Below are 13,027 nucleotides of genomic sequence, written 5' to 3'. Positions count from 1 at the left end.
CTCGAAATCTAAGAGGAAAACTTTTGAAAAGATGACATCTAAAGATTCAAAAGAGAGAACTAGATGAGATTTGATCATTTTGTTTTGTTTAAGGAAATTGTTTTCACATATCATATAAGAGGTTCAATTAGTTTCACATAGCATAATCATGATTTCACGTAGTATAGCTAACATAGATAACGAAAACATCGTAAATTTAGTTCGTTCATGAGAGATTATTATTTGTTTTAAATTGCGAAAATAGTGCGATTCGTGTCTACAAGTTTGAAATGAAAGTAGCATTCAAATATAAAGTTTATTGAGAAAGAAGAAGAGTTGGTAACTACCTCCGAGGTAAGGAAATCACCCCTAGCTCATTGGTGAAGTTGAAAATTGAACGAAGCTAATCGTCAAGGTAAGGAAATCACTCCTATCTTGATGATAAACTTGGGAATATGAGTATTAGCATAAAATTTAGAGCAATTCACATGACATGCTTAGTTAACAAGATTAACGTATCACTGGCATGTGAATAAACATGTCAACCCATCGTGTACCGCAAAGTTGACTACCCAACATCATCGCAACGAAAAGGGTGTAATGTTGTTAATTTAACATGACCACTAGAATACGGGCGGGCGCTACTCCTATAGCACTACACATAGTGCTATACATGTTAAGGTGTGGGTTAAAAGACAAGTTCACCACATAAGAATAACCCAGTAATCACGAATCAAGTATACTAGCATGCATGTATTAAATTGAAATGATATATCGCACAAATGTAAAACACATGAAAATTGAGATAGCATAAAAGAGATTTAACATAAAACGTGGATTGTCACGGAACGTAACATAAGACTATTCCAAAGTGAATCGAAGACCTTCTCGAATTAAGGAAACGTGCTTTGGCCTAATAGGTATTAGTACTCTCATCGATGGTCCCCAGGTAGGCAACGGGTCCTTAATGGACTTATACGAATGCCAAGCCTAGACAGGACGTCCCGACTACCGGTACCTAACCCTTCCAGTTACTACACGTCCTTAATCAATTGGAAAATCGAGACTTTGGCGAGAGCGAAAATCGAGGAGTGGGACTAGTTAACAAGATGCGAGTGTCACCTCTAACTTGATAACATCGTACCCTAACGTGGTTGGTACTTATCAAGAGATAAGGGTCCACTAGAGTATGAAATGGAAAACTCCCTTCAAGGTTTGGATATCACTCCTAACTTGAGGGTAGATTTCGTGCAAAAATCAAAGTATAGCTGAGTGAAAATCATCACCAAGTGTGGGAATCACCCCTATCTTGATGAGTCTTTTCGATTGTGTTGTAAGAGTGTCTTCAAAGCCTCCAAGTGTGTATTGTGTTAGCCTTAGGAAAGGCATGTATATTAAGAGTCCAAAAGAAAATAGAGGGAAGCAAAGAAGGTAGAAGGGAAGTTGTTTTAAGCAACACATAATGAAAAAGCTCCTAAACTATAGACTAGGCAAGGCATTCCTAATTCCCTATAGTTATGGCTCTGATACCAATCTGGTATCAGAGTACTCCTACTATAGACTAGGGAAAAGTATGGCAATCCTCCTAATTCCCTATAGTTATGGCTCTGATACCAATCTGTCACACCCCAACCGATGGCGGAAACATCGGGATGAGACGAACAAATTGCTCAAAACAACATAACACTAAATGTGACAATATTAATTAAATCATTTTATTAAAACTAAAGAATAATACATTGTTTCAAATAGTAAACACAGATTCAAACATTGTTTAATTGCTAAAATGGGTATCTGAAGCCATCCTAGCTTGTTTCTTGAGTCTTGTACTAATCAACCTGCAACATGTATTAAAATAACATCAACAAAAAGTTGGCGAGTATACAGGTTTGATACATAGCATAAAGTAGAATAAAAAGTTTAAATACTCATATCCAACATGAACAACATAATACAAGTTACTAATATGCTGAAACAGTGTCACTATATGTCAAACCCAAGTTTCCAACGCAAACACCCCAAGACTCACTCAAGGGCGGTGCGTAAATAAGTATAAGAAGTCTAACAAGTCTCACAAGTTTCCAACGCAAAGACCCCAAGACTCACTCAAGGGCGGTGCGTAAATAAGTATAAGAAGTTTCACAAGTCTCACAAGTTTCCAACGCAAACACCCCAAGACTCACTCAAGGGCGGTGCGTAAATAAGTATAAGAAGTTTCACAAGTCTCACAAGTTTAACAAGTTTAACAAGTCTAACAAGTTTCCAACGCAAACACCCCAAGACTCACTCAAGGGCGGTGCGTAAATAAGTATAAGAAGTCTAACAAGTCTCACAAGTTTCCAACGCAAACACCCCAAGACTCACTCAAGGGCGGTGCGTAAATAAGTATAAGAAGTTTAACAAGTCTCACAAGTTTAACAAGTTTAACAAGTCTAACAAGTTTAATAAGTTTAACAAGGTTAATGAGCATAGAGACAAAAGTTTACCTAGCATACGAGATTAACAAGCATCAAATTGTGTCATGTTTAAAATGGATAGAGTGTGCATATAACAAGTTTCAAGCGTTGCGTGTTTTTAGATAGAATACATGTTGCACCCAAAAGTGATGAAATAAAAAAATGGGATCAAGTATACTCACATTGGTTGCGTTGCGTTTTCTTGTAAAGCGCACGAGTAAAGATTGAGAAATCCAAGAGAACGACAAGAGCGATTAACCTAGGCGTTTAGAATAACATATAAACGATCTAATTATTGTTTGTTGGTTAATAAAAACTCATTATTTATTGTTTAAACTTTAATTGTTTATATGATTAGTTAATTGGGTTAAAACCAAAATAGTAAAGTTTTTCTTTTGTTTCAAATAAAAGTGTTTAACTTTATCAGAAAAGAGAAAAGAAAAAAAAAATGATTTAACCGGATTAAATGTTTAAAAACAACAAAAAAACAAAGAAAAATAAAGAGAGTTGGTCAACCCGTGACCTTTGAATTGTTTTTGTGATGTTTTTAATATTGTTAATAATTTTAAACATGCACAGCATGGTTATCTTCTCCCTTAATAACCGAACAAGAAGAAAAAAAAAACAGAAAAATAAAAGGATGTACCGAACACGAAGAATGGCGGGAATTCCGCTGGTCGTCTTCTTCGGCGTGTTGCGACAGTTTGAAGGATAATACGACAAGACCTAAGAATTTCAAATATAGTTTTAAACAAGGAATAAACCAAATGGATTTAAAACGGCAGAAGGTATACCGAACAGAAAGTTGTTAGCGAGTCGGGTTTTGTTGTAAACTCCGGGTCGTCTTCGTTACTCCGGCAAGTGGTAAAGGATTCCGATGAGAGTTCGCGTTCCGACGTGATCTTCGAACTCCGGTAAAGCTCCGGTATCGCCTCCGATTCACCGGCGAAACCCCGGTGTATTGTGGTTAGCACGAGAGAGTGGTTTGTTCGATGGTGAAGTATTTGGGTTTCGAGAGCGTGTGACCGATGGGTTTTTGGAGAGCTGGTGCCAGCATATATATATCCCTCCGTTCACGTGCATTTCCGAAATCGCTAAAGGTGTCGGTCGAGTGTATTTTGTTGAACATGGAGACTAGGTTCTTGATTGAGCTCGAAATGGAAACGTGTAATTGAGAATTCATCACCGACAAATCAGAAAGAAAAAGAAGGCAACGATGTCGTACGCGTAAACGTCTTTTGGCGGCAAAGCTTGAAAATGGAAGTTTGCCAAATTTTTGTAGAGGTGCACGTTCATATTATATTTTATATTATAATAATAATGTCAAACATTCCTTTACTTATTTTATTTCTAGCTTTAAAAATATAGCCTTATGTTATCGTTATTTTATATTACTAAACAAGCTTCAAAGTATGCTTAATGCTTTAATTGTTATTGTTAAAGCTAACTAGATCATATATGTAAATTTTTAAATAATTGAATAACTATATTGGTTTTTAACCAAATAAATAAATATCTAAATAAAATCTCTTCATCAGTTATTTAAATTCACGAAATTTCCGAGGTTCAAAAGTTAGGATCAGAATTTTTTTAAAACGGGTCGGACTATTGGGAATTCATTTTGACGGATGTTACACATTATGCCCATAATGAGGTTAATCCCAAAGTACGCCCCGTAGGGGTATTTCGGTCTATTTAAAGATTATAAAAGAGGTTTCCGAGTTCTACAGGAAATCTGAGTTTTTCGAACAGTTTATAAACTCCAAAATACTCTATTTATTATTTAAAATCAGTAGCAACTGGATTCGGGTCAAAATACCTTGTAGAACTCATTTTATGTTCGAAAAGGGTATATTCGGTATTTACCGAATCAATGTCATAACCGTAGGTTATGAGCAGGTTAAAAATAATTAAAAATCTTTAAAAACCCAAAATTTTATTTTACATCAGTGTGTAAAAGGTTTGGTGTCGAAATTTGGGTTTAGATAGGTTTTATGGTAATTGCGCCTTTTAATCACTAAAGTTTCCGTAATTGCGCAATTTAGCATAACTCCTATTCTAGACCTCGGATTGACGTGAAATTTTTGGGACATGCTTAGAAATCAGTAACTAAGGTTATTGTCCTTTCACATGTCCAAAATTCTCGTTTTAAAGTGAAAAGGGCGTTATGGTCAACCTTTAGGCGTTTAACGGAAATGTGCAAAAGACTCGGACAAACAACGAACCGGTCACAGAGGGTTATACCATCATGTAACCTGGTCCTAAGAGAGTCCTAAGGCATATCTAAATCATACCATAACGGGTCAGAACTGAAGTCAAAGAAAAAGTCAAAGTTTTGCGACTTTCGGTTCCGAACCGGGTCAAAACAGTAAATGGTCGGATCAAACAAGCTTAGACCATTTATAATACTTATTATCATGTTTTATGAGTGTCAAAACAGGTTACACGCCATCTACATTACTGATTAAGCATAAAATCGAAAGTTAGCATTCTGTTGACTTTTTCTAAGCAAGTTTGACTCGACATTTGGACTAGTTAGAGTGGGAATCAGAGGGTGCCCTTTTAAGGGTTTAAAGCCCACATGATTACCAACATATAACTACCTTTGTTTCGATAAATCACTGGACCATTTGTGATTAACCGTTAAGTCAATCGTTAATTACGACGGATTGACTTTTAAGCTATAACTAAGCAAAAAACTAAACCACAAGGGTTAAACATACTTACAAGAGTCCTATGCACGACTTGTGAAGCTTAGAGAGAATGCTTGAGCTTCAGAATTGATCAGAAAGCAGAATGAAGGTGTGAAGAACTTGGTTGCAACTCATGGCCCTTTTATAGCAAATTTGGGACCTTAGATCATTGCCACACAAGTCTACAAGTGTTCTTAGATCACCAACATGTGTCCCTGAGTGCTAGGGAACGTTTAGGGGGCGCCCATGCTCTCATTATTGCACATAAAGTCGGTTAAAACACTCAACAGTGCTTCTGTCCGAATTTTCTGCATCTGGGGGGCTGACGCGGCCCGCGTAAATGATACATCAACTCTTACGCGGGTCGCCTGAATCCTAATGTCAGAGCCCGTATCTATACTATCCGCGCGACCCGCGTAAGATCCTTCCTTTCTTTAACGCGGCCCGCCTGAGACCTGTTTTCCAAGATTTTCAAATCTTTTTAATTATTGCACTGGCCTTTGGCGTTTCAAAGGGGTAACTTTGCGTTTTGGGCCTCGTTAATTTACGTATAAGGGCCCCGTGGCTTTTACCCAACTTATTAACCCTTTATTAATTTATTAATACCCGAAAAGTCATAACTTTCTATGTTTGATGCTTTTAACCCCTCGCATACGAATTTGATCATAACTTTCTCGTTTTAAAACGGAACCTTGCGAAATTTATGTCGTACATTCTAGTGAGCGTAATTTACTGTTACAAAGTCTCGTGTTTGTTAAAGGGTCACTCAGAGGTATAACTTAAACATGTTGACACAATTAACCCCTGTAGTTTGTAATCTCTCACTTTCTTCCATATTTCGTTCCGTACGATCCATGATTTATTCGTTTGAAGGTACGAGCATCATTTAGGGTTACTATACAGTATATTTATCCCTCGTTGACATTTTGAACCCTCGGATTCACATACTTTCAGTGTTTATCAACATTAGTCCTTATTTAATATTTAATACCACGTGTAAACTTATGACACATGTCAAAACATTATTGGACGCAAAAATTCCGAGGTGTTACATCCTCACCCCCTTAAAAGAAATCTCGACCTCGAGATTTATTGAAATAAATGAGGGTACTTTTCTTTCATCGTGGACTCTACCTCCCACGTGTACTCGGGACCTCTACGGGCATCCCATTTTACCTTCACAATCGGTATATACTTCCTGCGAAGTTTCTTAACCCGTCGATCCTCGATCGACACAGGTTTTTCAATGAACTTTAAGCTCTCATCAATGTGTACATCTGTATGCGGTATAACCAGTGATTCATCAGCGAAACACTTCTTCAGGTTACAGATATGGAACACATTGTGGATACCACTGAGCTCTTCTGGTAAGTTTAATTTGTAGGCAACCGATCCGAGACGTTCGATTACCTCGAAAGGTCCAATATATCTCGGGCTTAGCTTGCCTTTCTTACCGAATCGCATCACCCCTTTACAGGGCGATACCTTAAGCAATACCTTGTCGCCTACTTCGAAATTGAAAGGCTTACACTTCAAATCTGCGTAGCTTTTCTGCCTATCTCGGGCAGCTTTCAATCGATCGCGAATTTGGACAATCTTGTCCGTTGTTTCAAACATTATATCAGGTCCTGTCATCTGGACATCTCCCACTTCTGCCCAACAAACGGGCGTTCTACACTTTCTACCATATAGGGCTTCAAAAGGTGCAGCCTTAATGCTCGTATGGTAGCTGTTGTTATAGGAGAACTCGACCAATGGTAGCTGGTTATCCCAACTACCACCTAGGTCGATCGCATATGCACGAAGCATGTCTTCCAACGTTTGGATTGTACGCTCACTCTGTCCATCCGTCTGAGGGTGGTAAGCCGTACTGAAATTTAAACGTGTGCCCAAAGATTGTTGAAAACTTTTCCAAAAGTGTGATGTGTATCTGGTATCTCTATCAGAGATGATAGACACAGGCACGCCATGAAGGGCTACAATCTTATCTACAAACAACTGGGCTAGTATATCGGAGCTATGAGTCTCCTTTATGGGTAGGAAATGTGCTGACTTAGTCAGTCTATCAACTATTACCCATATTGTATCATTTCCCTTCTTTGTTTCTGGTAACTTGGTGATGAAATACATCGTCACCATTTCCCATTTCCACTCGGGAAGTTCAGGCTGTTGTAGCAAGCCTGACGGCTTTTGATGTTCTGCTTTCACTTGTGCACAAGTTAAACACTTTGCTACATAGGTGGCTATAGACTTCTTCAAGCCTATCCACCAATAGTTTGCCTTCAAGTCCTGGTACATTTTATCAGCTCCAGGATGAACGGAATATCGGGAACTGTGGGCTTCCTAAAGGATAACGTCACGAAGACCTCCATAAACAGGAACCCATATCCTTCCATTTAACCTCAGAATTCCGTCTTTGCCATAGGATAACTGCTCTTCAGTTACTCCTAGCTTTTCGTTAGGATAGTTAGCTTCTAACACAGCTTCCTTCTGTGCAGCTAACAATCTCTCATTCAGACTGTTCTTGATTTCAATGCTCTTGGCATGGATCCTTATTGGTTTCACTCTTTCTTTTCTGCTAAAGGCATCTGCGACTACGTTGGCCTTACCTGGATGGTATCTTATTTCACAGTCATAATCGTTCAGAATTTCCATCCAACGTCGCTGCTTCATATTCAAATCTTTCTGATTGAACAGATGCTGAAGGCTTTTGTGATCAGAATAGATCACAAATTTAATGCCATACAAGTAATGTCTCCAAAGCTTTAGTGCAAATACAATGGCACCCAACTCCAAGTCATGGGTGGTGTAGTTCTTTTCATGCACTTTTAATTGTCGTGACGCATAGGCAATCACCTTGCCCCTCTGCATAAGCACACAACCCATACCGGTGTGCGATGCATCACAATATATGACAAATTCTTCCATTCCTTCCGGCAATGTCAACACTGGAGCATTGCTCAGCTTTTGTTTGAGGATATCAAAAGCTTCTTGCTGCTTAGGGCCCCAATTAAACTTTATATTCCTTCTAGTTAAAGAAGTTAGGGGTGCGACAATTCTTGAAAAATTTTCGATGAAGCGTCTGTAGTATCCTGCTAGACCTAGGAAACTGCGAATCTCCTTAGGTGTCTTCGGCTCCTGCCAATTCATGACGGCTTCAACCTTGGCGGGATCCACTTGGATACCACACTCGCTGACTACATGTCCAAGGAATTGGACTTTTCGTAGCCAAAATTCACATTTAGAGAATTTGGCATAAAGCTTTTCTTGATGAAGCAGTTTAAGAATACATCGAAGGTGCTTCTCGTGGTCAGCTTGACTCTTGGAGTAGATGAGGATGTCATCGATGAAGACAATGACAAATTTATCCAAATAAGGCTTACAAACGCGATTCATGAGATCCATGAATGCGGCAGGTGCATTAGTGAGCCCAAAAGGCATCACGAGGAACTCGAAATGACCATAGCGAGTCCTAAATGCGGTCTTGTGCACATCATCGTCTTTAACCTTCAATTGGTGGTAGCCTGACCTTAGGTCAATCTTGGAAAAGTTGCTCGCTCCTTGCAACTGATCGAACAGATCGTCGATCCTGGGCAAAGGATACCTATTCTTGATTGTAACTTTATTCAGCTCACGGTAATCGATGCATAGACGCATCGAACCATCTTTCTTCTTGACAAACAGGATTGGTGCTCCCCAAGGAGATGAACTTGGTCTAACAAAACCTTTGGCTAGCAGATCATCTAGCTGCGTCCTCAAGTCTTTCATTTCCGGGGGTGCCAATCTATAAGGGGCTCTTGCAATAGGCGCCGCTCCTGGAATGATGTCGATACTGAATTCTACTTGCCTGTCTGGTGGCAAACCAGGCAGTTCTTCCGGGAAAACTTCAGGATAGTCAGAGATGACTGGGATGTCTTCAATCTTGGGTTTTTCCTCGCCGATAGTCACCTGTGCCATATAAATGACACATCCTTTCTTCAAACATCTGGATGCCTTTAGCATAGATACTTGTGCAGGCAATCCATGTCGAGTATCTCCCTGAATGGTAAGTGGTTCTCCAGACGGAGTCTTGATTACCACTTGCTTCTTATTGCACACAATTTGGGCTTGGTTATGCGATAACCAATCCATACCCAATACTACGTCGAAACCAGCTAGTTTAAAGGGTAACAGGTATAAAGGAAATGAGTGATTCCTAATGGATATAACACATCCATCTAAAACAGTTGAGACTGTTCCCATAGTCCCATCAGCTAGTTCTACTTTGTACTTCACATTCAAGGTTTTAACAGGCAATTTTAACAACTCACAGAACTCATCATCCACAAAGGATTTATCTGCTCCAGAATCAAATAATACTCTTGCGAATACATCATTGATAAGAAACGTACCGGTTATGACGTTGTCGTTCTGGATAGCCTCTTGAACATTCATCTGAAAGACCCTCGCATTGGTCTTTTTCCCCTCTTCAGCCTTCTTCACTATCTTCGGGCAGTTAGTCTTGATGTCCCCTTTTTCGTTGCAACTATAACAAGTTGCATCCTTGAGTTTCTTGCACTCAAGAGTCCTATGTTCAGAGTACTTGCAAATCCCACATGCCTTCGGCTAGGATTTTTGCTCATATCTGCACTTTCCGAAGTGGTGTTTCTTACAAACATTGCACTTGGGCCTATCGCCCGACTGTCGGTCATTCTTCTTGGTCTCTGATCCCTTCTTATGGTCACGATTCCCCCGGTGCTTCTTGCTTGACTTACGTGAATCATCATCTTCACGTTTCCTCTTCTCACCGTCTGCAGTTCTCAGAGATCTCTGCCTCACTGCATCCAGTGTGAGAGACAGAGATATATCCGCCACGGATCTAAATGTAGCAGGCCTAGAAGCCTTCACGCTAGCCTTTATCTCTGGGGCCAAACCCCCGATGAAACACGCGATCCGTTTGTGTTCCGGGGTCACAAGGTACGGAACCAATCTTGACAGGGTGTTGAAACTAGTGAGATATGCCTGGCAGTCCAGGTTCTTCATGACCAGTGATAGGAAATCAGACTCTATCTTCTCAACCTCGTGCTGAGGGCAATAGTTTTCTTTAATGAGAGCAATAAATTCCTCCCATGACATGCTATACAAAACAGCCTTCCCAGAGGCTTGAACCAATGATCTCCACCACGCTAGGGCTTCACCCTTAAATGATTGCGATACAAACTTCACCACATCCCTCTCAGCACAACCACTAATGTCCACCACTGTGTCCATTTCGTCTAGCCAGGTCATACAATCCACAGCGCCTTTTTCCCCAGTGAAATCTCGGGGTTTGCAGGAAACGAAATACTTAATTTATTTCATATAATAATGTATTAAAATGACAAAAATGAAATTTATAAACTTAACATTCCATTAATGACTATTAACTCCATTTGGGTCAGCCATTTTGAGATCTTGATCTGCTACAAGGAATATGACAGAACTTTATTTAGGAGTTTATTATGGAATTGTCTTTTATGGCAATTCATTAACCATGGTAAACATAGACCGTATTTGGTTAATCTGTTACTTACTTTTATTTAGGATTTGAATATAACTTATCCTAATTACAAACAATATTGTTAGTGGCACAACCGCCTAGTCACAAGGACGTCTTATATATTATTAGCCAGGATTTCAGAGAATCAAGGCATGAAGGCTTGAACCATAGTCCTTTTACCTTTTCTGACAGAGAGTCATAGACTACAATTGTCTGTTGTCTTATATGACAATAAGTATGGCCCGTAGGCACTACATCACTAATGGATGTTTGATAAGTAATCATCTTAATTGATGATTTAAACCCATGATTTATAAATCATTAATTTAGGTCTGGGATCCTTTGAAGGATTCTTTTATAAGAATGACGCGTGTGATTTTAACGAATCATATCTGCCAAGAATGTTAACATGTTTACAGAGGTTAGCAGGAATCTGAACCTTTTACTCAGGTCTCACCATCTTGGTCGGGTCTTATAATGACACCAGGCTAGGTCTCACCATTAAGATTCTTTATTTAGGCAGACTTATTTAAAGGAATGATTTTTAATTTATTTCATATAATAATGTATTAAAATGACAAAAATGAAATTTATAAACTTAACATTCCATTAATCATAATAATGATTACACACTGCCCTAAACGGGACTTTCAAAAGACAAATACCTACGCAGAGGCTTACAGAAAACAAGTCCACGCAGGGACCAAATACAAGGATAGATGTCCGCACAGGGACAAAAAGATAAGTCCACGCAGGGACTGAAAGGCAATTGTCCACGCAGGGACTAAACATAATAAATGTCCACGCAAGGACTAAAACAAATAGATGTCCACGCAGGGACTTGATTGAAATAGGAAATACAATAGAACATATAAAGACTAATTATCTCACTTCTTCTTCCCTTTTAGTAGGTTTGCTAGGCCTTTAAGGAATCCACGATTGTTCTTACGTTCTTGCTCAAAGTCTCGTTCTACCCTATTTAAACGGTGAAGGATTTCTTCCTGCTCCGGTGGGGAAAAACATGGCTGCTGCGACGGTTGTTGAACCGCAGGTCTAGTAGGTGCTGGATACCCATGAGTTGCATATCCTAATCCCCAAGGATTTCCATAAGGTCCTTCGGGATGGAGGGCGTTGTAATTGGCCGCTACCAAATATGGGTCGGCGTCAGCATAATTATAGTGAGTGTGAGTCGGCAACTCAAAAGGGTTATATGCTGTGGATCCGGCGTATGCTGGTATCGGGTTATCATAGCCGAATGGTGGCGGAGGTGGTGCAACTAGTGCAGAATTCACCTCTGCAGGATGATTCGAAGGTTCACCCATTTGTGGTTCCTCAGGCAATGGCGGAAAATGACTTGCACTCGAGTGGCGAGGGGTGCTAAAGTGGAATTCCCCTCCTCGGGTGGACATCCGCGCGCCTGATCTCCTACGCCTTGGCGGATCTGGAGGTGCTTGATGAACTGGTGGCGATGGAGGCGGTGGCGTAACTGCCACGAAACGTGAATCCTCGGAGAGATCCTATTGTTGCTGCTGCTGCTGCTGGTGAGGTGGTGAATGGTGAGAGGGTGTAAAGTACCACTCGCACTGGTTAAACCTCGCCTGGTAGTTGTCGGGACCTTGATAGGGTGTTCCGTGAAAGGATGACTCGTCAGAGATCTCTATAGGATGGTTAGGAGTACCTCTTGCAGGTTCTATGGGATCTGTGTCCTCGTCCATATCTACCGCATTATCTTCGGAGAAATGGTCTTCGGGTCCTAAAGGGTTAAAACCTACTGGTTCCTGTACATAGTCTGCCGGGTTGAACTGGCCTTGGAAGAAAGGAGTAGGGTCGCCATAGGAACGGTGCGAAATAGATCGCTGGAGAGGTATAAATGAAGGTTGAGGGTTACTGGGCTCATTCTCCGAATTTGGTCCAAAAGAGTGACGGTATGAAGGTGTCGAACTGTGTGAGGTAGACCGTCTTGCGGGCTCAAAGAGGTTTTGATGTGTGTAAAATGCAACATATAAATTACATCAAATAAGGCATAAAACTAACCCTTTTTAAGTACTAATGTTGGAAAAAGAGTGTTCTTGTCTTCCTTTTGTACTTTCAGGATTAAATGAGCTCAAATTCACAAAAGAAGCAAAAAGACAGCTAAATCTAACATAAATACAAGAAAAGGAACATAAGTGGATAGCCCGACCCCTCAACAGCATCCTCCCAAGCAAAATAGAGAAGGCAGAAGACTGAACACGCCCCGTGCTCAGCCAGCACGGGGCCGTGCCCAAGAAGCAGCAGAAAAGACAAACCTATAGAAGCTTCTATTGCCCACCACGGGGCCGTGCCCAGTGAACACGGGGACGTGGCGAAAGTACAGCAGACGCATTAATTCTAATTGCGAA

This window comes from Helianthus annuus, chromosome 3 (genome assembly GCF_002127325.2).
Source record: "Helianthus annuus cultivar XRQ/B chromosome 3, HanXRQr2.0-SUNRISE, whole genome shotgun sequence".
Taxonomy (NCBI): Eukaryota; Viridiplantae; Streptophyta; class Magnoliopsida; order Asterales; family Asteraceae; genus Helianthus; species Helianthus annuus.
This window is presented reverse-complemented; position numbering follows the sequence as displayed.